Raw genomic sequence first — 24,251 nt, 5'->3', positions numbered from 1 at the left:
TAACAAAGGAACAGAAAAAGTCTCTCTCAAGATAAAACTTGGTTGTTGAAACGAGGAAGAGAAAAAGTGAAAGCTCTGAGTGCATTTTCTGCAGTCATGTTCAGTAAGAATGCGTTTAAAGAGTGAATGATGAAACATTAAAGAAATCTAGATATACTCCTCGTAAGACAATACGAACAGATGCAAAAGGATGGAAATGCATAAGTAGTACTTAACATATATGTATATATTTGCATCTTATAACTGGTACTGCTGGGCAATACAGGAGTACAAAATAGAAACTTTGGGAATAAGGAAGAAAAAAAAAACACTAGATAGACAAAACAATAAAAAAAAAGCTATCAGAATAAAAGATTTTTGATATACATAAAATATAAACGACGTTGAAAATAGAGGCAAATGGCCCAGTATAATAACAGCAGTTGGTGTGTTAATATTACCAGGGATTCTCTATAAAAACATGAAGCAGCTGTGAGGTTAAGGGAGATTTTTTTATATATGGGGGCATTTCTCATTTAACAGTTGAAGAATGGAAGTGCCGATACCCGCTGTCTTGTATTCATCTTAAGGCATCGATATTAAGGTAAAAGAAAAATAATTTTGTTTTATGAAATCAATATACACCTTAAGGTTACAAAATATAACATTATCAACAACATGCGCAACGCAGATCAATATTTTATTCAGATATGCTAACTGTACATAATGTATGGAACATGGCTTCTCAGATTCGTATATCCAAACGGTTTAATCTTATCCATTCAAATCATGAGAAACAAAAGCAGAAAGCGAGAAACGTACAGAGCCTAAAGTCTTGACATTTCACATTAGTCTAATCACAGCATGATCGCTCAGACGTGGTCTTCGGCCTACTTCCTGCTTGCAGGCTACCCCATGAGGCTGACACAACAGAAGCTCCCCTACTCCACACCCACCGTCCGTCGGTCCACGACCTACACGACCTGGACGGCTCCTAATCCACCTCCTCCCGCCCACTGGCCTTACGCTTACCATATTTGCCCCCGACGGACACGACGTCTGAACCCACGGCTGACCGGTTTCGAGATGGGGGATTTTATTGTCAATACAGTTGCGCATTTCGGGCCACGGTGTGTGTCTCGTACAAAGACGTGTGGTCGTGGAACTCGTTACGTCGTTACAGCGTTTCTTACAGGTTGCTGTTGCTGCTGCTGTTGCTGCAGAGGGCAACAGCCTTCTCTCTCAGCCACTCCCGAAGGGGAAGGACCACGGCCAAACTCACACACGAACCAGAATAAGAAGTTTCCGAGAGGGCTAGGCCGAACCCTATGGCTGGCAGATCCGGCGCTCACCGATACCGATCGTAAGATTAACATCTTGTGCTGAATTCAGAATTCGGGGGAGTGTAAGGGGCTGGAAAGGATAACCCTCGCAGACTGGTTCATTATTCATTCAGAATATGCATATGAGGTGTATAGTAGCAAGAGTCACTGAATACATCTCTCTCTCTCTCTCTCTCTCTCTCTCTCTCTCTGCCAAGGTACCTTTGTTCTTAGAGTTCTCGATTTCTGTTATCCTCATCCCTTAAGGAACTTGTACCTCATGGGCGCCCCTGTGTGTGTGTGTGTATGTGTGTGTAGCTGCAGGCGTCGTCTGATGGATGATAACTGTCTTGAGCCTTAATGCTAGTAGATAATGACAGTCTTTCGTGGCGGTCAGAAAAAAAAAAAAAAACTTACACTACAGAGCTGGAAATCTCGATCAGTTACAGAGAAAAACAGACGCTTTCCCGGCGTAGCCTTTTCTTTCTCCCAGTTGCCTTTGGCTTAAAATCTCCACCATTTTTTCTTTCTTTTTACTCCTTTTGTGTTTTTTCCACCATTCTTTTTCGTTCTCCTTCAGTGTTTTTTTTTTTCCTGTATGTTGTGACTGATGAACTTTATGGTAAAAACAATCTTCTGCTTCGGTACTCTGTGAAAGCTTGGAACGATATATACAACATACATCAATATATTTATATGCATAGATATAATTTATATTTATATTCACACACACACATATATATATACATATACACAATCATTAAGCTACAAATTATATGTATTTTTGCGTGTGTAAACAGCATGTAAAAGTTTACGCACATAATACTCGGAGAAAATTACCTTAGCACCCATGCACGTATTGTAATGACAAACTGGATCCAGGCTTGTTTGTGTGTATATATACATACAAACATATTACCTATATAAATATATATGCATGTATGTTATATATACTGTATATATGTTTGTATGTATATACATATAGATATATATATATATATAATGTATATATATATATATATATATATATATATATATGTATATATATATATATATATATATATATATAATATATATATATATATATATATATATATATATAAATCTCAACGCAGAAAATAATAACGACGCAATATTTCAGGGCCTGACGATGAAACACGAAGATCAGCAGCGATTTTGCAACGGTCACTGACCTTTGCAACACGTGTCGAGCGGTCTCCAGCGGTAAAACTGTGCGTATGATTGAATTTTCTTTTGTTTCTTTATGATTAATTTAAAATGAGGTGAATTCTCCATATACAATCAAGTTATTATTGAAAGAAACTTAGAGACTATTTCTTCACGTGCAACGATATGGATGAAGTGATTAATACTGAATATCAAGTGCTACTCCATGTTCAAATTTCAACATATGTCCATATATCTATATGCCATGGTTAAATAATTCTTTATATTCGTAAAAATACAGATAATGCTCTCATATCTGTTTTAGTATTATATAATATATATATATATATATATATATATATATATATATATATATATATATATATATATATATATATATATAATATATACATTTTATATGTATATGTATATATATCAATGTATCTATGATAGCTGATACACAAGATTACTGTGCAGTTACTTCCTGATATAGTGAATGTCTATTAAACTGAGTGGTCAAAGATTACTGCACACACACACACACAACACACACACACATATATAAACACACACACACATATATATATACTATATATATATATATATATATACATACGTATATATTTGTAAAATTAAGGAAAATGGAAATCAAAACATGTACTGTAATGCCTACTATTGCCAGCCAAGTCTCATAGAAGACAAGAAAAAACAACAAGGCAGGAGGTTGTAGATTGACCAAGAAAGAGAAAAAAAGACCTGTCTCTGAAAATAATAAAGGTTATTGAGTGAGGAAAAACAGAAGTAAGAAGAAAACTCCAAAGCTTGGCAATGAAAGAATACACGCAGTCAATGAACCAAGTCATCCGAGGACTGCAGATTTCCAGCATAAATGTGGGAAGAAGCTGCCTAACAGGTGTTACAGGACTGCCTGACAGGAAGAGTTAGTTCGTTTTAGATTAAGCCAGACTTGTGTTGGTAAGAGCTCTTCCTCTAGGGCAGTCCGCAGGATAGGAATGAATTCTCCGTTTTAGCTTAATGATATTTTTGGCTCCTGCCGCTGAAAGCTTCAAAATCTGAAGAATAGACGTTAGATTCACTAAACTTAGTGGTGCAATGGGAGGCCCAATTGGGAAGGATTTTATTCCCTTTAATGATCCCGTGGATTTCGGTGGGAGTGTGTCCAAAAATACTAAGAAAAACAGAAGTTAAGAGAACACTGTGGCAATTTCAATACTTCAATGCATTTTCGTGATGGGCTATGAAGGTTCTTCCTGGACATCAGAGATTAGTAAAAACAACAAAAGAAGACTGAGATTGTCGACTTATGGTCACACTTTCTGAAGTAGCATCGGTGCAGTGACGATATGGGTCATCATTATCACTGTCATCGTCCCACCATAATCACTATGTCATATTACTTACTATCTAACCTAATAATAATCATTTTTTAGTGTTTGTAATTCAAATATCGCAGGTTGCAACAACACTTCTATTTTTAGTCGAACACAACAGATACCAAAAACATTCATCATGGATCAAATTAACAACATACGTAGCAGCAGTTCATACGAAACGAAAAACAAAAACAACAAGGCTTCCGCCCTTCTGCTGAAGGGTAGGCTGATGTTACCTTCATGGTTGATCCACTGCCGACTGCCCCAGGGCACGTTTATGACTGAGGAGGACTGAGGGATGATGATGCTGCCCGACGTACCACTAATGATCGGTCATTGGCAGTGAACCTCACCGTAAGGGCACAGATCTTACTACAGATCTTCTTAAGAGCCCCTGATAAGAACCCAAGAAAAGGGGTTATGTTGGGGAGAGAGAGAGAGAGAGAGAGAGAGAGAGAGAGAGAGAGAGAGAGAGAGAGAGAGAGAGAGAGAGAGAGAGAGATAGAAGGTCTCAGGAGGAAGAGGATGAGGAGGATGATAACGTGATAAGGAAGAAAAATATATTGATGATAATGATGATATTGAAAAATCGAGGGATATATTGATTATGATGGTGATGATGATGGCATGGAAAATTAAGGAAGTATATTGATGATGATGGAAAGGAGAAATTGAATGATGAAAATGATGACAGAGAAAATGAAATGGAAAACGAAAGAAACAACTTGAACAAGAAAGGAAAAATAGAATGACACAACATTGGAAAATCGATTGATGACGATGACGAAAAATCTAAGGAGTTCACTGGGGATGATGACATGAAAAATGGACGGGGTGCATTGATGACGATCATGGGAAATAATCTATGTGATACACTGATTATGATAATAAAAAAAAATATATGGGATCCACTGATGAACTGATAAGGAAAGTACAAGTGGTATGATGATAGTGGTATTACAGAAAAAGACTAAGACTAGGGAATACAGGTAATAAACATGAAAAATAAACAAAAATAAAAAGTGAAGAACGACATGCACTTTGTGACACTAGACTTGGTTAGTGCCATAAGTCATAAGAATACTGAGAATTTCCAATGCACAAATAATAAGTATAATGAGAATTGCCATAATCGTCGTAGTTCTCAGAATTTATGAGGCAAAAAACAAAAGGGTCAATAATTCTAGCTTGTTGACCATACTGACCTGGAATTTTTGTAGCGTCTAATGAGATGTTCCAGTTTACTATTGCTGAACAATACGCAGTAGTTATGAAGCCTAATACGCATGGAAGATATTGCTACGAGAGTCTGAGAGACAAGGAAACACTAGCGTAAGCAATTTTTTTTTTTTAAAAAAGAACTTTTAAAAAGGAAGAAAATATTCTCAAAGGTACCCTGAAATGATCACTTCGATGAGAATTTTTCATACACAGCATTACTTGACAACTTTAACGAAAATTTTCAGTGGCATTACTTAACAATTACGACGGAAATGTTACACAACGGCATTCCTTGACAACTTGAAAATTGACACAAGATCCCTACTTGACAAATCAGACTTAGAGGATTGAAAATTTGGATATAAAAATGTACTATAATTCTACAGTGAACTGCTACCAAACAATGTAGGCACTTCTTACAAGGAACCGAGTAAAAACCCACCCACTGAACTCCAACATCCCGAAATTTACTTATATACAATAAAAAATTTATTTATATCTAACAATGAGTAACTTACTCATCTCTGACAATAAAAATTATACTTGTGTCTAACAATAAAAAATATACACTTTTATCTAACAACAAAAATATACTTATATCTAACAATAAGAATTTATTTATATCTAACAATAAAAAATATACTTATATCTAACAATGAGTAACTTACTGTACTTACCTCTGACAATCAGAAAATTAATATACTTATGTCTAACAATAAAAAAATATATTTCTGACAATAAAAATTTACTTATATCTAACGATAAAAACTTACCTATATCTTACAATAAAAAACTTACTTATATCTCACAATAAAAAAATTTACTTATCTCTAACAGTAATATAGCTGCTTACAATCTAACAATCATGGCGATGCACAGAAAAAATCTATCCAACAACGAGGCACCGACCATTCACCGTCCAAATAACACATCAGGGGTTCCAAGAACACTGTGATATTTTTATTATTTTAGACAATAAACCTGCCGGCTGATCATTTAGCTCAATTTATTGTCCTTCTTGACCTCTGCAATGTGTTTGTCTTCAAATTCGCCTTTTGTCATTCGCATACTCGGTTGTACTCAATTTTCAGCACCGTACCATTTCTTGTACACAAGTATGGACGTTTGTTCAAAGTCACTTCTTTGAAATTATTATTATTATATTATTATTATTATTATTATTATTATTATTATTAGTAGTAGTAGTAGTAGTAGTAGTAGTAATTAGTGGTGGTGGTAGTATTGGCGGTTTTGAAATTATTATTATTATTATTATTATTATTATTATCATTATTATTATTATTAGTAGTAGTAGTAGTAGCAGCAATTCTGTTAGTGCAAGTAATTTTCAAGCCAACCTTCCTCAGAACAAAATACCATGTGAAAATGAAAAAAAGGGGAAAAAAGAAGAATTAGAAAAATTCATAAATGCGAATCCGCAGATATATAAATAAATATATATATACATATATATATATGTATAAATAAATAACATACAACATACATACACATATATGAATATAGAGAGAGATATATATATATAGTATATATATATATATATATATATGTATATATATATATAATATATATATATATATATATATATATATATATATATATATATATATATATATATATATATTGATGCACACATGAGAGAGAGTAAAAGTGTACAGTAACACGATTCTCAAGTGTTCTGTACAATTAGTCTTCAAGGGAACCTAAAACAAAAACGACAGGGAAAATATGCAAATTGCATTAGCCGTCAGGAGAACCCTACACCTTCACCTTCATACATATATATCTCCTCCTTCAGGAGGGAACAGTCTTTCTCGATTTTAATATAACTTATCCCTTTCTCTTGCGTGTTTACGAGGGTTTTCAGTGAAATATAACTAAAAATTCGCACAAAAATATCCTAAAGAATTAAAGCTATTAGGTGTCTTAATGTATCATGAATTTAAATTAATAAAAAAAAGCAGATATTTTTATGTTAAAAAATGGCATATATTCTACAAAAGACGCTAATATCGGAAATGTATCAGGAGAAAAAAGTATCAGTGGAATGTAAATACATACTATGAGTACTGTTCGATAAAAGATATTTAGAAAATAACAGATCAAAATTCATAAATACTGCACTATACATAATATACTGTACTTTGTTTATGGGTTAATGGGCAAAAGTTTTCCAATCTTTATATTCTTTTGCATGAGCATTTATATGTGACTGTCCAGATTTCTCTGGTAGTCTGGAGTCATATATATATGTTATATATATATATATATATACATATATATATATATATATATATATATATATATATATATATATATATATATATATATATATATATGTGTGTGTGTGTGTGTGTGTGTGTGTGTGTGTGTGCGTGAATCTGTGTGCATTTGTATGTGTAATGTTTCATCAGCCAGTCTCTTGATGTTTACAAAGAGTTTACAGGTGACATTTACCAGGTGCGTACTTTATATAGCCACTAGTACTACTTAACCTCTCGTGCCCTAGTATTCTTGGATAAGCTTTCCACTGAAAGTCTTGAAATCAGGAAGAAATGAAAGAAAATATTATCTTACCAAATGGGATCTAAGTCTCCGCTAGTTGAAAGATAGGTTACTGTTTAACCCATTACTCCACTAAAGAAGATAAGTTTCATTTCAGTTCATACGAGGGTACATTTGTCCCGCCCACAAACATTTCTGTTATCGCCATAATTGATTTCCTAGAGGATATTAAAGGTTTCTAGTTAAAAGAAGTAAACAAAGCGAGCCTGGTAACCATCAAATAAGCTCCACGGTTTCGAGAGTAATATCTACCACACACGAATCTATTGCCCTTTGCCATGAAATAATATGGATCCTAGTTACTTGCCATAATCCATTATGAAGAGTTTCTGGCGTTTACAGGTTCCTGGAACTCTGGTTGCATAAAGAGTCGTTTCTTGATCCACGAAATCAAAGAGAGTTGATCTCCATTTCCCGGAATCATAAATTTTTTTCGGCTTCATTACCAAAATCTTACTTTTTTTTCCAGATCATACTGCTATCTGCAATACCTGTTCATTGGATAATTGACTCTCTTCTGCCTGTATCAAGAATAAAAGTCATAATCTTCGACAATTTACCCTTGTTATCTTCGCGCGCGACGATCCTCGTATTTACAAAAATAAGTTCTAAGAAATTTTGTAAAAAGCAAAACACCTCTCCTAAAATTTTAGTTTGCAAGGATTTGCTCGATTTATCTTATTTAATTCCATCTCTTTTTACTGGACAGCCAAATATTCATTACTTCAACTCAGTTTACAAGCACTCACTGCATTTATTCTTTCTTTATGGAAGTTCAAGCCAAAGAAAAGGAAGACATGCCTTAAAGTAATTGATAACTTTCATTTTGGTCGCAAGTTCATTCATATAAAATTATCTTGGATGGTCACGTGCGAATATATCACTAAAGAATAAGGTTTGGTAATACATAAGCAATATATATATATGTATGTATGTATGTGTATATGTATATGGTATGTATGTATGTATGTATATATATATATATATATATATATATATATATATATATATGCATGTATGTATGTATAACCCATTGCATTCATATACAAACTCACAGCTTTGTGGTATATTATGAAAGCCAATATAACTACCTGTGGATCACATTAAAACATCAAATTTTCATGTGAACAAACTATTCAAAATGCACCATTAAAAACCAAAGATATTCACTGCAGAAAGACGACTGGAAAACCTGGGTTCCACAGAGGTAATTGAATGAATACCTTTCATTTTTCTGGCCCGTTTTTTGCCATTTCTTTAGCAGACCCGCTCCTGGAAAAGGCTGTCATTCTTCATGTCCCTTGCAGTTTTATCGCCAGCCTTTCATAAGCTCTTTTAAGTTGCATTTCGAGGTGGCATCCTTCGGTTTAGGAAATGTATGTACTATTGGCCACTTGGTCAGTTGGCTGAAGAAAATATAATAATTAAAACTTTCCACAGTTTTGGGTAAAATTCAAGAATGGTAAAAATCGGAAATGTACTATTTACCACTTGGTCAGTTGGCTGAAGAAAATATATTTAAAACTTTCCAGTGTTAGGTAAATTTAAGAATGGTGAAAATCACTGTCTTAGGTGATTAAGAACACTAACAGGTCATATGACCACGTTTAAACGTCGTTAAAGTGTAGCAGAGGCAAGGGTCAGGTCATTGTGCCCATGGCCCCTCCCCACCCACGCTCTGGGGAACCAGGTAGTGGCTGCCGATGACACAGCAGGTAGTCCTAAGCCCCTTCCCATGACCCCCCATCTGTAGCTCACCTAGACGTTAAGCGAAATTTATCAATCCCTGAGCGAGATTTGAACTCAGGACCACCGCACTGCGATGGCCAAGCGATACCACTCAGCCCTCATGACAATTCTGATTTAAATTCTTCTGTAGATTTATAATTCGTAACTGTTAAAGAGGCTATGACCTCAGAAGTCCAACGACACCTTTATCATTCTCCCCGGCTCCCTCTTCCTCCTCCTCCTCCTCCTCCACCTCCTCCTCCTACTCCCAACGGCCGAACTATATCTGTCACGGCTCCCCTCCTGGACGAGAAGAAAACGGCCAGATTTTTTGAAAAGCGCTCTGATAACCTGAGACAACCTCCCCTCGTAGCAATATCGCAGGTATAATCTATACAGAATGCGCCGAACCAGAAATAAAAACGGAATAAAGAACATTAAACAAAAACCGAAAGGAAAAAGGGAAAAAGGCAAAAAGAAAAAGGAACAACAAATTTTCATGACAAAGGAGAGTAACATATTAACAGGATACAAAGGATGATTAAAAAATGCCTTGGATAAATCGAGAGAAATGGGAAAGAGCAGATGAACAAAGGAAAACTTTAGAAAAATCACACGGGAGAGAGAGAGAGAGCGAGAGAGAGAGAATTGCATTTAGGGATTACGACGATACGAGAAAAATAAAGACAGGGGACGGGGGAAACTATAAAGAAAAAGATAAATATAAACGGAGAGAGAGAGAGAGAGAGAGAGAGAGAGAGAGAGAGAGAGAGAGAGAGAGAGAGAGAGAGAGAGCTTTGTTGCAATAAGATACCAAACGAAATGCGACAAGGATGGCACACACTAATAAAAAAAATAAAAAAAATAAACAGAACAACGGAAATTTATGAAAATGGCAATGGTGCTTATTAAGATTATTAAACTAATTGTTCAAGTAATAAGGACAACATGTGACAGAGAGAGAGAGAGAGAGAGAGAGAGAGAGAGAGAGAGAGAGAGAGAGAGAGAGAGAGAGAGAGAGACCGTAGTTATTATTTACAGGTAACAAATTTTATACAATTTAGACCGAAGGATAAGAGCTGGGACCTATGGGGTCATTCAGCGCTGAAAGGGAAATTGAGAGTAAAAGGTTTGAAAGGTGTAACAGGAGGAAAACCTCGCTGTTGCACTATGAAGCAATTGTTAGGAGAGAGTCGAAAGTAAGATGGAAGAAAGAATAGGAATGGAGGTACAGTAAAGCGAATGAAAGGGGTTGCAGCCAAAGGCTGAAGGGACGCTGCAAAGAACCTTGAGTAAATGCCCACAGTGCAACGTGCGTGAGGTGTACTGACGGCCCTAACCCGTCCCCTCCCCTACGGTGATTAATAATTTTAGGAGGCATAATGCCTACATGCTACTGAATATACTACATAGTAAAACATACCTAAGCCTAATACATAGGAAAAGCAATTTAACAAGAAAGCAATTCATTTGTACAATAAGGGAGACAATCTGTTTCTTTTACAAAGATATTTAAACAAAAACTACAAGGGTAACACTATAATTATGCCCATGCACTTCATAACAAGGAGAGTTGTATTCTAATTTGCTTTTGCAATCTGGCGTTGCAGCGGTTATGGTCACTGACGTTGGGGAGGAATATAGCACAAGGACATGAACTACAATACTTTGACATGGCGTGAAACGAGTCATCGCAAGATATGCAAAGTAAATACATCGGATGGTATGTTGAAATGTCATCTTCCATTTGCTCAGAATCACACAGCATCTGTATCCGCAAGTCATCTTGTCAAAATCCAACACTGTACAATGATTCTAATTGTCCATAAGAGCGAAATGTACCAAAGAAAACCATATAATTTGGCTGACACTACTAATGCTGCTTTAGACCAGAATACAGATGAAATTAATATAGAAAGGAGGTAGCAGGACCGATAAGGGGGGGAAAAAACCTGCACCTTTGGTAAAAAAAAAAAAACGTTTTTCATTCACGTTGGTAATTTCTACAATTATTTGCACTCGTAATATGCAAATAATGTAACCTGGATGATGACGTAAACTGTAAGAGTTTGATGACATCTCAACTCGTTTACACAAATGTAATATAATGTTGAATGGGCTGATACGCATAGCTGTTTTAGTTATTTTTTGTAGGATGGATAAGCCAAAAAGTTTGTACACAATCATATTACACACACCCACACACACACATATACATATATACATATATATTTATATATAAGTGTAATATATATATATATATATATATATATATATATATATATATATATATATATATAATGTATATATGTACGTATATCTAAGCATAAATATATTTATAAATACGTACATATAAATTATATACAAATATATAAGAACGTATATAAATGTACAAATATATATAAATATATTTATATATATATACATATTATATATATATATATATATATATATATATATATATATATATATATATATATATATATATATAGCTATATATAAGTATTGTACCATTAGATTGTACAACATCATTGCCCACAGATATCCCATTTGACATATGCTTCGATTGAAGATAGAAAGTTAACTTGCAACAAGAACTTTGAAATGTAAATCCCGTTTTCGTGTATACGTCCATACAGTGCACTTAAAACCTGGCACTCGAAACTTAAGTGGCCTTCAACTTAGCTTCCCCTTCAGGGATATCCATGAGTTAAGTCCACAACACTTAACTGTAAGCAGCAAGTGGGCTTCCATGGGAAACTAAAACGACATAGAGAGAGAGAGAGAGAGAGAGAGAGAGAGAGAGAGAGAGAGAGAGAGAGAGAGAGAGATGATGGAAACGAAATGAAGAAGAAGAAGGTAGGTTCAAAATGAAGAAGAAGAAGAAGAAGAAGAAGAAGAAGAAGAAGAAGAAGAAGAAATTAAAAGAGGTAGGACTGGAAATGAACAGAGAGGAGAGAGAGAGAGAGAGAGAGAAGATGGAACGAAAATTGTATGTAGGTAGGATCTAAATGAGAGAGAGAGAGAGAGAGAGAGAGAGAGAGAGAGAGAGAGAGAGAGAGAGAGAGAGAGAGAGAGAGAGGATGGAGCGAAATTGGTGAAAAAATGGTAAGTAGGTAGAGTTCAAAAAATGAGAGAAGAAGAAGAAGAAGAAGAAGAAGAAGAAAATGATGAAGAAGAAGAAGAAGAAAGAGAGAGAGAGAGAGAGAGAGAGAGAGAGAGAGAGAGAGAATGCCAACATGTACTTTTTGTTATTTTTCCTCTCTTCTATCTTTTACTGATATTAAATGAGCTTCTGTCCCTAGATGGTAAGAAATGAGGTTCCATCCTTTGATGGCAATAACGGAACTTTCATCATTTAATGACAGTAAATGAACTTCTTTCATCTCCTGGAAATAAATGAAATTCTATCATTTATTGGCAATAAATGACATGACCCAGTATCTTTGATGGCAATAAATGACATGACCCAGTATCTTTGATGGCAATAAATGACATGACCCAGTATCTTTGACGGCAATAAATGACATGAACCAATACCTTTGATGGCAATAATGACTCTCGTTCCTTTGATGCAAATGACCGAACTATTGTCGTTCAAGGTAAATAAATGAACTCAAATACAGACGAAATAAAAATGTTACATCAGATAGAGAGCATCGTCTTCGCTAATTTTGGTAACAGTAAGTTCTCAAATTCCTTTGCTTTTCATGTTTATACAGAATCCATCTCCATTACTGAAGTGAATTTGCTTGGTTACCTGATTATTGCCAGTAATTTGGGGAGGTTCTGAAGCCACAAATCTGGTCCTACTATAATGAGCTGGAAACGGCCCAAGAAGCTTCGAATAAAATCAGTTAGATTACCAAATAGAGAATTATAAAAATATATCTGAAGAAATTGTAATAATAATAACTTCTAATTTAACAGTACCTATTCAGTATAAAAATAAATAAATCTTAAGAAATCTTGAACATCTGCAATGATAAATATTCTATGTGAAATGAAATGGAGGTTCTGGCTTGTTCCTTAATTAACTGCTAGAACTTTGAGAGAAAAATGTTGTGTCCATAATAACTAAAAGAAGGAGACTTAGTGGACAATCATGCCATCCCTATACCCTATCTCATTAATTCTAGGAGTTCTTGTAGAAAATTAATATCACTTTCAATAGAGAAGAGTCTTTTAGCACTGGACCTATGAGGCCATTCAGTTGAAACGGGAAATTGTGATAAAGGTTTGAAAGGTGTAAATAGGAGGAAAACTTCGAGATGTACTTATGAATCAATTGTTAGAGAGGGTGGTGCAGATGAAGAAAGAGAATATGAAAGGAGTTATAGTAAGAGGAACGAAAGGGGTTGCAGCTAGGGGCCGAAGGCACGCTGGAAAGAACCTTCAGTAATGCCTACAGTGCACCGCATGAGGTGCACTGACGGCACTAACTCCCTACGAGGTGTAGTTGGCAGGGTAACGGGAAGTGAATCACTGGCCGAACAATAACAATTACTTGGGATACCAGACAGTGAAGAAAAAGAAAATTCAATTACCTGAGATATCAGGCAGTGAAGAAAAAGAAAATTTTAGTCACTACCAAATCATGTTTAACATGACACAGACAGGAACAGAAATCATGACTGCTCTAAATCGTTTCATGAGAACCTGGAAGACAGGAAAGTGAGTAGAGATGAAGAAAGAATCTTTTTTTATAATCACTATAAAAAAATTGTGAACCTAACAGATATGAATAAACATTATGAAAGGTCTAAATCCCTTTAGGAGAACTTGAAAATTTGCAACGTAAGCGGAGAGCGATTTGACATACAGGATTGGCTCAAAACTCTTCACTTGGATGGTTCCACTTAGCCTAAATTAGTAAGTCTGGGAAAATCTAACTTTTATTAGTTTTTGAGAACAGTGCAACTCGTTCAGGAAAAAAAAAAAAAGAGTTGTAGTTGCTATTTTATATACTAATAGATATTATATTGGTTCACTATTGTTTGTGGTAACAAAACCGACAACCTTTATGTCCACTCTAAGAATGAAGAAAGTGCGAAACTAAGCCAGACCCGCAGAACAGACAAAAAGTGCCCCACAACCCCCTGCACTCCCAATGTCACTGAAACAATGTCACGAAGCCTGAATAATCATCGGAGTTCAGAGAATGAGACGGAAACTTTCTCATACTCTTAGAATGAAAGCTAAGGCGAGAGAATGAGATAAATTCTTCTGAGGCTTTCAGAATTCGAGTGAATGGTAACTGGGAGCTTTGAGGATGTAAGCAAGACCTTTTCTATATTATTAGCTGACCACCCGGAAGTACGGAAAAAAAAAAAACGAGTCGTCGAGAGTCTGGTGGAAAGAGGATTTTTTTCCCCAACCTCATGACTTGACAATATTTGATCTCACTTTATCATTCTGGTTGATTTTAAGCTTGGCGCTGCCTTCTTGGTTTGTCTTACTAAGCTCTAAACTGCAATGTAACGCCGCCGTTTCGTTTCTTGAGATCAGTTAGGCTATTTGCAGTCAACTGATTTTTTCATCCCTCAAATTTATTCTGCGATTTTTTTTTCAGTGCGCACTTTTCCATTTTTAAGGTACCTACGTTAAAAACCCGAAAATGTCTTAGTGATTTGTTCATTTTATAATTTTTACTTTCTACCTTAGGTAATAACTATATGAGAGCCGTATCCGCTTGTTTATTTAGCGTCGTATTATCTAAACGCTGCATCGATCTCCTTCGCCGTCACGTAGCTCCTGTAATCTCCATTTCAGTTCCCGCGGAAAACGTCATTTCTTGTCAAAATAGCTCGAATTAATAATATATTCTCTTACCGAGCAGTAGCAGCAGCACCCGTTCAGCTCACATCACCGAAGAGTTTCCAATCAGAAGAGATGTGTGAAATTAATGAAATATCTCAGTCTGGGTAATGTATAAGTTTCAGGCTCAGAAATCCAATCAAGCAGCGGAGGAGCATCACGGAGGGATTATTATATATACTGTATATTACCCGGATGAACACCTGCATGACGCAATCGTCACGACAACACCAGCACTTATTAGTGGGAAAACCGTAAACAGGTTTGGTTGTGAGACTTCCATGGATGATTACAACTGCTAATTTTCGCCGAGCGCTATTGACTCGGTAGCCTACGGGATGCTCTCCTCTTATCAGCCTAAATGGGGCTTGGATTGCCTCTGCTCGGACGCTCATTTGAAAGCGACAGTAAAACTATCACTGATGAAATTCGGTACATAGCAGTTATTAACTCCGTCCTTTCTGCGCTCGACATTCCTCGAATTTTGTCCGGTTGATCTCCGTAAAAGAAAGGTTGACCCATCGCTGCTTCAATCAAAGTCTACAACTTCTCCCCAACCCCCCCTTTCCCAACCTAATTCCCCACCCCATCCCTCCTCCCTGCCACTGTTCGCCTCTACCTCTTTTTCTCTTTTTCTTTTCTGTTTTCCATTTTTCCTTCTTTCTTTTTTTTTCTCTGTCTCTCTGTCTCTTTTTTTCTTGCGAGGCCTTCAGGGATCAATACTTCAACAGCGCTGTAAAGGATAATTCTCGTGAGAGCGTCAGGCTCTGTCGGGACATACAAAGCGGGGGTAATGGACGCCACCGAATTATATGGACACCTCTGACGCACTAATGAAAAGATTGTTGTAATTAGCTGAAGGCGGTGTATGCCAGTAACATATTTTTTTTTACAAAGATAACTAAATTAATTAAATAGGAAATCAATAAGGGGACAGACGGGATAACAGAATAAATGATACTAATTCTCTCTGCCAAAACATACTGAACCTAATTCTGTTCCCTGTTACATTAAAAAATAGTTCAGAATATTAGGAATTTACAGAATGCCTTAGATTAATCACTGTGATTAAAATCATGTATGGAATGAGTTAGCTTCTAGAAAATAAAATGGAAACGATACGCTCAAAGACCCAGAACTATTCAGCAATGCAGATTTTTTTTATTTTTGGAATTTACCGTTTTCCAGAGTGAAAGTATAAAGCAACAACAACAACAATAATCATTATTTTGTAAAAGTTTATAGTATTTCATTAAATAAACGGATTATTTTAGTAAAGTTTTATATTTCATTTAATTTACGGAATATTTCAGTAGAAGTTTATAATATTTCATTAAATTCAAGGAATATTTTAGTAAAGGTTTATAATATTTCATTAAATTCAAGGAATATTTCAGTAGAGGTTTATGACATTTCATTAAATTTAAGAAATATTTTGGCAAAGATTTATATTTCATTAAATTGAAAATAGTTCAGCAAAGGTTGATATTTCATTAAATTTAAGGAAACTCTAATCAACACACGAAGTCATCAAAAACCAGTTGTTCCTTCTAGAAAACATTCACTGCCTATAACAGCGGCTTTTCACTACCACTCGAGCCAGCCTGAAACAATAGCAGAGCAAAAAAAAAAAAAAAAAAACTTAAAAAAACTAGTCCTATAGCAGAATGACAGACAGTAAGAGGCTAAGAAGACTTCTGCCCCCGAAAAAGGGGGAGGGGGAGGGGGCTAAGACTCCTTTCCCTGAAAAAGGGGAAGCGGGGGGAGGAGGGGGAGGGGGTGAGCTGACAGGAAAGGGGAGGAGTAAACAGAAAGAACTTCCTTCTCTGTTTTGATCGTGTTATTCTAATTGAATTCTTGGGGTCCGCTGTCCTTTTGAGGAACCCATTGGCAGCCTCTAACGAGAGAGAGAGAGAGAGAGAGAGAGAGAGAGAGAGAGAGAGAGAGAGACACCTTAGGCCAATGAACGGCCCTAAAAGAAAGAGAGAGAGAGGAGAGAGAGAGAGAGAGAGAGAGAGAGAGAGAGAGAGAGAGAGAGAGAGAGAGAATTTAGCCAATGAAACGGCCCAAACGAAAGAGAGAGAGAGAGAGAGAGAGAGAGAGAGAGAGAGAGAGAGACAATGGAGCCACGAACGGCCTAAGAGAGAGAGAGAGAGAGAGAGAGAGAGAGAGAGAGAGAGAGAGAGAGAGAGAGAGAGAGAGAGAGGCTAGTTGGCTGTCCTGACCACCACAGTGCTGCATCAAGACATTGTGAACTCCTTCAAATGAGGAAATGTGTCATTCTAAAGAATAGGTTTGTGAAAAGAAATTCTCTTGAAGAGAACAGCGTCTGAACAGGGCACAAATTAAGTGCGTCGTCATGATGCTCGCTTTTGGGGAATAGTTTTTTTTTTATTTATATGAGCTTCAGGTTTTAAGTGAAAAAATACTTCTCGCTTTGTCTCAAGTTTCAGGTTCTGTTTTAGCGGCCTTATTAAAAAAATTATTTCCTATGCTCATTTATCAGTGTCCTGGTCTGACTTCCATGTCGATAATAAAGAGCTGAAATGAGTAGAGCTGAAATGAGTGTTTTGAATATTCAACTTATTTTATATTCGTCAGAAAAAAACTACATTTTCACAATTAACATCTATATTCAATGTACGTATGATATACGAAGATACTTATGAATTTAATTATTCTCATTGTCGAATTTGCTAATACCTCCGGGCTTCCTTCAGTGTAAATAATATACACACACATATATATACATACATATATATATATATATATATATATATATATATATATATATATATATACATATATATATACATATATATATATATATATATATATATATATATATATATATATATATAGAGAGAGAGAGAGAGAGAGAGAGAGAGAGAGAGAGAGAGAGAGAGAGAGAGAGAGAGAGATGTGGGCAGGTAACCCTTTGGAATGAGGTTGCTAGTTTTGTCCTACTTCCCCAAGTAACTTTTCAAACGACTCTCGAGGCAAAGAATAATTCATGAAACAACTTAGTGATATCAAAAGGAATCTGGATCACAGCGCACGTCAGTAACCATAACAATTTCCCAAGCGATCACATGTTTCTGTATTTCATTTCCATAAAGACCTGGCGTGCCCCAAATGTACCCGATATGCAAATCAAGTTCTTGGGTTCAAGATAAGAGAAAGGAAAAAGTAGATGTACTCGCCATAATTACTTCGTATGTTATCAAGGCACGACTGGCGGTTAGAAGAAGCGCCTTCCGACCTTCCACACTATGAAACGGAAGGTTTGGGGAATGGACCCTACCCTTGATCGAACTTCAGGAGATTTACCCGCCATCCGTCCATACAGGTACGAAGGAAAGTCAAGGACTCTGTCCTCCTCAGGGCATCTCCATTGTACCACGACTGAAAGGTCAGGAAAGTCGCTTCGCAGCCATTCTTTTCCTGCAATATGACTGACAGTTGGGGACGAATTGAAAGGTCAGGAAAGTCGCTTTCCTTCTATTCTTATTCTGGAATATGACTGAAAGTTGGGGACGAACTGAAAGGTCAGGAAAGTCGCTCTACCATTCCCCTATTCTGCAACATGACTGAAAGTTGGGGACGAACTGAGGCATACTGGAACGGCTTTCCTTCTATCCTTATTCTGGAATATGACTGAAAGTTGGGGACGAACTGAAATGTCAGGAAAGTCGCTCTCCTACTATTCTCATTCTGCAACATGACTGAAAGTTGGGGACGAACTGAAAGGTCAGGAAAGTCGCTCTCCAACTATTGTCATTCAGGAACATGACCTAAAGCTGGGACGAATTGAAAGGTCAGGAAAGTCGCTCTCCAACTATCGTCATTCAGGAACATGACTGAAAGTTGGGGAGGAATTGAAAGGTCAGGAAAGTCGCTCCCCAACTATTGTCATTCTGCAACATGACTGAAAGTTGGGAACGAATCAAAAGGTCACGAAAGTCGTCCTCAAGCCATTCGTTTTCTGCAACAAGACTGAAAGTTGGGAACGAACGGCATTCCGTATCATGCAACGAGGGAAGTTCACGACCTAGTACTCCCATAATCCGTACTTCAACCGTAATCATATCTCAATCATAGCTTAAGGGAAGGTCGGATTCTTAATCTAAGTGGACGCAAACGACTCCGGCTCCAAATCACACGTATCCTCGGGATGGAAGTCATGATCTTTCCCTAACCATCAACATCTGGTCATGATGACGGGTTGCATTTTCCCGAGATGTAACCGAGTACCGGGAACTTTCCCTGAAAAAAGCGGGGCGCCATATCTTAAAAACTAACCATAGAATTTTCTTGAAACTAATCTCTTTATGTTTCCCACACCCAAAAAAATTGCGGTATCCAATCTAATCTAATCTAATCTAACCTAACCCCGGGGGCACGGCAAAAAAACCAGGGCTGGTGCAATACTAGTGGCATCTCAGAATTTGCTGACGGGGTTGGGGGGATATCTGGCTGGAGGTGAAGGTGATGGTTTGAACCCTCTACATTACTGCATAACACTCAAAACTCAAGGGTATATAAAATAAGGGTACGTGCATGTAGTAGACCTCCAACAAAAGCCTGTAGAAAACGTAAATCTAATGAAAGAAGTTCATCAAGGTAACTGAAATTTGCAGAAAAAAAAACAGAAAAATAAACACAACATTTTTAGACTACGAAAAAAATAAATAACTCAGCGTCAACAACACTTACCAAGGGAGAGGTCACGACTTTGGGATAAGAGGCCAGAATGACAGCAGAAGCGCCTGTAAAATGCAAAATGTAGATTTACCTAAATGCAATGGAAAATATCAGAAATATAAAAGAAAAATGCAAAAATGAATAACGTAAAGGGCTAAATATGATCTACAAAAATCCCCTGCATCATCTGGGCAGGGTTAGACTGACTGATTGACTGACTGATTAATATAAATTATCACTGCAACAGTTATGAAAATCGGCGCTGGAACCTACGAGGTCATTCATCGCTGAAAGGGAAACTGAGAGTAAAAAGATTTGAAAGGTGTAACAAGAGGAAAACCTCGTAGTTGCACTGAGAGACAATTGTTGAGAAAAGTTGGAAAGTAAGATGGAAGAAAGAGAATATGAACGGAGGTACGGTTAAAGGAATGAAAGGAATTGCAGCTAAGGGCCGAACGGACGCAGCAAAGAACTTCAAGCAACGCCTACAGTGCACCGCATGAGGTGCGTTGATGGCCCTACCCCCTACGTGGGCCCGAAGGCAATAAGCATTACTTTGACCACTTTCATTTTTCCAATATCTATTACTAATAATCTGCAGTTTTAGTTTTCTGTAAAAGAAAACTATTGTGCCGGCTTTGTCTGTCCGTCCGCACTTTACTTCTGTCCTGACTTTTCTCTGTCTGTCTCAGATCTTGGGTCTTCATTGAGGTTAGATGAAGGCAAAACTGGTATGTTGATCATTCACCTCTAATCATCAAACATACCAAATTGCAGCCCTCTAACCTCCTCAGTAGTTTTTACTTTATTTAAAGTTAAAGGTAGCCATAATTGTGCATCTGGCAACGATATGGGACAAGCCACACAGGTCTTTGGTTAAGGTTTTATGGGGTGGCTCATACATGCTAAATACTGAGACCACGAAAGATAGATTTTGGTGGCCTTGATTATAATGTTGCAAAGTGGTTGTAATAGAAAATGGATTGCGCTGAAGGAAACTTCAGCGCGTTTTTTACTTGTTCCTAACGAAACAAACCCAAAGACCATCAACTTGCACAGTCAGCATCTCCAGGAAAAAAAAAAAAGTTTAAATTTAGTTTATTATCAGAATTACCATTATTGAATATGCCGACAAAATGTCGCCGCTCAAAAAGGCTAGTTTTTTTCTTGTTATCTTCATTTAATTGCACATTAAACGTTGGAATATACCAAGTTAAGTTTCTAAAATATCTGACTATATTAGAAAACATTGGAAAGTGATCTAAAAATTATGAGAGAAAATTAATCTTTTGTCCTTCGCTTAGTCTTTTTTGCTTGTCATAATTCACATTTATATTCATTAATGACGAGGTATTATGCACAGCATAAAGCTGGTATTTAGTTTTTATTTCGTTAGCTTTCGGAAACTTGTAAGGGACTTTAGTTAACTAATGCAACCTTTCCGTCAAAAATACTGGTAATATAAAAGAGGCTCGATACAGCAAGAGCCGAACCTAAGGACATCAATGTACTGTGTGTTTGTGTGTTTGTGTGTGTGTGTATGCGTTCACAGCTTTTCGATTCGATGTTACTTTTTGGATACGTTTTCCAGTGAAAAACTTGAATCTGAGGTTTGGAAGTGATGTGAACAACCTTGGATTCGAACCCGGGTCAGGAGGTCAAGAGTGTTCTTAAAATTCGAATTGAATATTTTTCTGCGAGTCCAATGCAAGGGAACGCTACATTAACACAGACCTAGTGAATGTAACATACATACACATGCATACACATACACACTATATATATATATATATATGTATATGTATATGTGTATGTATATATGTATATATATATATATATATGTATATATATATATATATTGTATATATATATATATATATATATATATATATATATATATATATATATATATATATATATATATATATATATATATATGAAACAAGGAGAAATACTTGAATACTCATGACCTCGGAGGAAATACCAGACAAACAAAGCAAAGAAAACCAGGAGGGACGTCCCTCCCTATCAGTCTCATCGTTCGAGTAATTAACGAAGGTGCTGTTCTCGTGTAACATCCTAAACTAGCAAGTCGTAATGAGGGAAGAAGTAGTGGAAGCTTACACTCTCAGAAATCCCTCTTCCTACCCTCCCTCTCTATCCCCGCCCCCCACCACCTCTCCTCCAGACTCCCTCGGCTTTTAAATCGTAATTACAAGTGAAAGAAAACACATTAGATAAAGATCCGGCCGTGAACCCTCAACCTTCGCCCAAAAGCACTAGAAGCGGCCCCTCCAGAAATGGGCCTTGTCTTCACGTCATCGGGAATTTAACCCTAAGTGATTTCTAGAACGTAGGTTAAGCATCCCGTGAATGTGATTGGTCAGGGCTTCAAGATCAGCCAATAGCGTCAGAGCTACGTCTTTCAAGTGAGATATGCTCCGCCGAAAGTTATCACGAGACGACTCTCGAAAATGATTGGTTAAACTTCTCGGACGGACCAATAGCAGCAGAGGTTTGCTACTCAGCCTTTTCAGGCTCTCCAAAAGCTCATGGTCGTCTGTCAATATTGACAGGTGGGAGAGTCTATCTCCAACCTACCACCGAGAGTCTCCGAATCTCTTTCCCTCATTACCTTATCGCCCGTCGACCACAGCCTCGTCTTCCTCCTTGTGTACCTGAAAAAGGAATTATGACAAAACAAAATTTCAACTCTGCCATTTACAAGATTCTCCCAGACGATAGAGATGACCACTCAATTGTGTCTCCGGGAAAGCCAGCTACTATTTATTTTGTGCTTAAAGTTTATTGCCATTAGTTTTGGTCAATGGATAGTGTACGTACGGGCAATTTCAAACAACGAGCCCGCTAATGGAAGAACCTTCCCGAGATGGATATGATAGTAACCAAAATAACCAAGAATTATTTTTCTTAATTATGATGAACATAGTAGCTGTGACGTCAGACAAAGTCAAATCAATTTCTTAGTGAAAAAAGGGGCCATGTCGAATTACGCCCACGCCTTGGACGAAACGGAAAGAACAGGATAGTAATGGCACATCTGAATCATTTTTTAAATATAAATTAAGAATATGTGACAAAAAGATTAAATGTACAGTAACATCTTCCTATGCAATTTTCAACTCCGAATGAATATCTAGGGGAAATAACAAAATGTACTGCAGTTCAAATAAAAAATTCAAAAAGAGAGGGTTGATTGCTGTTCCCATTCAATGTTCTTTCTGTCTGGCTTTCGGAATCGAAGTCAGGGACCACAAAATCAGAGCGTGAAATCTTCATGTTTCATCATAGTAAATATTTTAATGAATTGCTTTACGTGATTTACTGTCAGATTACACAGACCTCAAAAATCCGAAAGCAAACAGTTCTTTCTGTATGAATACACCATAGACAACCACTATCTATCTATATATAATATATATATACAGTATATATATCTATAATATATATATATATATATATATATATATAGTACATATATATATATATATATATATATATATATATATATATATATATATAAAGTTACTTGCCTGAAAGTCGTCGCTTTCTCCAACTATTCTGGGAGTTGAGTCTTCCTGGTGACGAATCGCTCATCACTTACAAATTCCCCTTCAGGATATGTTATTCCGCGGTTGAATGAATTTGATATTAAACATTTGCAGTTTAATTTTTGCGAGTATATAGAAAATGTCATAGTATATGTTACAAAAATTCACACACACATATATATGTTTGTGTTTGTTTGTATGTATGTATGTATGTATGTATGTATGTATGTATGTATGTATGTATATATATATATACATTATGTATATATATACTGTATATATAAGTATAGCCAAACATACATACATGCAAATATGTATTTCTATGCATATGCATCTGTGAACTATAAATTAAAGAAGAGTCAAATGAACTTCAAATACATAACATACATAAAAAAAATCAAACATTCATTCGTTTTCGTCTTACCAATAACTGTCTACAGAATCTAATCTCAATATCCATAGATAACATCTTAAACAACGCAGTTTTAAATAACTGAAATAAAAAAAAACAGGTGGCACTTCTAAAACATCACACTGTTATTTTCCTTCTATTGAAAATAATAGCCTGTATTCATATGACAAAGTAAACAAAGCAATTTTTTTTAATAGAGATTCATCCATAACCTTCTCTCCTCTTCTCTTCTCTCTCTCTCTCTTTCTCTCTCTCTCTCTCTCTCTCTCTCTCTCTCTCTCTCTCTCTTCTATATATATATATATATATATATATATATATATATATATATATATATATATATATATATATA

At 36.2% G+C, this 24,251-nt stretch overlaps 1 long non-coding RNA gene across 3 annotated transcripts in view; it reads right to left on the bottom strand.

The window, feature by feature from the left end:
* The window catches only part of LOC136834287 (uncharacterized), a 634,610-nt gene that overhangs the window by 375,816 nt on the left and 234,543 nt on the right, over window positions 1-24,251 (bottom strand). For all 3 annotated transcript variants that reach the window (XR_010851725.1, XR_010851722.1, XR_010851726.1), the window contains exon 2: window positions 19,928-19,980. This is a non-coding gene — a long non-coding RNA (uncharacterized lncRNA). The remainder of the gene's footprint in view (window positions 1-19,927; window positions 19,981-24,251) is intronic.

This window comes from Macrobrachium rosenbergii, chromosome 53 (genome assembly GCF_040412425.1).
Source record: "Macrobrachium rosenbergii isolate ZJJX-2024 chromosome 53, ASM4041242v1, whole genome shotgun sequence".
Classification (NCBI taxonomy): domain Eukaryota; kingdom Metazoa; phylum Arthropoda; class Malacostraca; order Decapoda; family Palaemonidae; genus Macrobrachium; species Macrobrachium rosenbergii.
Note: the sequence above shows the minus strand (reverse complement) of the source record. Positions and strands in the feature narration are given on the sequence as shown.